At 45.6% G+C, this 2,065-nt stretch overlaps 1 protein-coding gene across 1 annotated transcript in view; it reads right to left on the reverse strand.

Annotated features, from left to right (window-relative positions):
- Positions 1-2,065, reverse strand: part of LOC123521716 (nuclear RNA export factor 1-like) — an 18,428-nt gene that overhangs the window by 5,570 nt on the left and 10,793 nt on the right. The gene's annotated exons all lie outside the window — the stretch shown is intronic.

Here is a 2,065-nt window from a genome sequence, read left to right on the forward strand (position 1 = left end):
GACCAGACTTCAACCCAGTGCTCCAAGATGTGAATGCAACATGCCGGCATGGAATAGGGAACCAGTGGAGAAGTCTGAGGGGCCAGCCCCAATCCCAACTATGTGGACACTGGACCCTTTCCCCAAAAGAATTTATTTCAGAGAACAGCACTGAATCTGCAGATCTGGGAGAGGGATATGTCTGATCAGAGCACACGGGAGCAAATGAAAAGGGAGGAAGAGAGAGTGGAGCACATCCTGGCCCAGCAACCCTCAAGGATGCTATTCCCACTCAGAGCAGACAAAATGAAGAGCGGACAGAAGAAATGATGGAGAATATGCAAGGAGGGCTGAAGAATTACTGGGGATGGGGTGAATATATGTCACACATGGTCTATTAGAGTCTAGAATCAAAGAGCTTGAATAGAGGAGTACTTAAGGAGGTCATCGCAGAGGAATTTCCAACAGCAACTCCAGACACCAACTTGTTAAAACCAAACATCAAGGAGGTAAAAAGATACTTTGTGACAACTGATTACTTGAGAATAGACAGAGTTTCCATCACGATCAAAGTTTACATTTTTGCATGAATAAAATAATGACAAAACAACCCTGAACTTCTGTCCATCTCAGCTTAGACACCAGAGTATACACAACAAACACAGAAGAAAATATAGGGATTGGCATGCCCGGAATCTTGGGGGACATTTTTAGTGAGTGACATATAAAACTAGCAGATTCTCATCTGTTAAATTGTGAAGATTTCACCAGTGTGAGCCACAAAATTTGCTTCACTGACATACAGCGTGGCTCATTAAAAAGCACACGTGAAATGCTATCTTGTAGATCATATGTGGGGCCCTTAAACAGCCTTCTCTTTGCCACTGAGTCCACTGTGATTCCCAGCGACCCAAGAAAGCACAGGAGAACTGCCTCTGTGGGTTTCATGGACTGTATGTAACCCATTACGTCAGTAGAAAACCTCCCCTTTCCCACCCAGAGATCCTGATGGTTTGGAACTGGTGAACTTGTAGTGATCATCCTAATTGGCAATTCATTATATCCTCCAGGACACCCAAAGCGAGAGAGTAAACCCTTCTGTAAACCCAAACTCACGGCCATCGAGTCAATTGTGAGTCCTAACGACCCTATTGGACAGCGAGGGAAGTGATTTAACTAAATACCAGGACCTTTGAAACCCAACATGAAGCAAGAGACTCCCATCTTCGCCTGCCCAATGGCTCCTAACTAGCCTTGGCCATTACCTGACACACACCTTATTGCTATCTTCATCACAAATTTTTTTTTCCGACATTCTTCAATGCAAGCTCAATGCTGGCACTGACCTGCGAGCTGTGGGCCTGCATTTGCCCAGAGTGAAATTCAGGGAGAGCTACATGAGACCAGAATCCTTTCTCTGCTTGGGTGCTTCAATGGTGCTATAGCCACGTGGTTGTCTCCGATGCCAGAGTGAAGGAGATATTTATTGACCTTGGGACAAATTTGGGAGCCAGAACATGCCACACATGGAGCCTAGGCACATCAGCAAGGATGTAAGAAGCCGCTATCATGATGGAAACAGCGTACAAAGGAACCCAAGCATTTGTTTCTTTCACAGAGCTTTCAAAGTGTTTCCACTCTGAGTGTAACGTCCGTTATTTCTAACCCGTGTATGATTCGAGGGCTTGATAAATACTGTTTCTGCACATTCCAACCTTTTCTTCCAAATGATCACCTTCTATTTTCGTAGCATGATTCTCCTTTCCTAAGCCTCCTTTATGTAGACCCCGCCTCCCCCTTTGACAAGGACACCAGAGTCTCCTACCCAGCCCTGTCTCCTCCAACCTGTCAGTTTGAACTAAATAGAAGCAAGCCATGGGGAATTGCTCCATCGTCTTGTGAGCAGTCTACACGTTTTCAGACCACCTTCCCCCTTTCTCCCTGCCTCCTGCCTGTTTCCTTTTTATTGCATCTGCCAACATACCTCTAGATGAATCAAGGTTGAAAACAACTAGTAAGAAAAAGCACACTTTACCAGCTCCCTATGCCCGCCCTGGCCCCTCCTCTAGTGACACAGAAGCATCAT

Source organism: Echinops telfairi, unplaced genomic scaffold (genome assembly GCF_000313985.2).
Source record: "Echinops telfairi isolate 266 unplaced genomic scaffold, ASM31398v2 ScPeMD7_44;HRSCAF=162, whole genome shotgun sequence".
NCBI classification, from domain to species: Eukaryota; Metazoa; Chordata; class Mammalia; order Afrosoricida; family Tenrecidae; genus Echinops; species Echinops telfairi.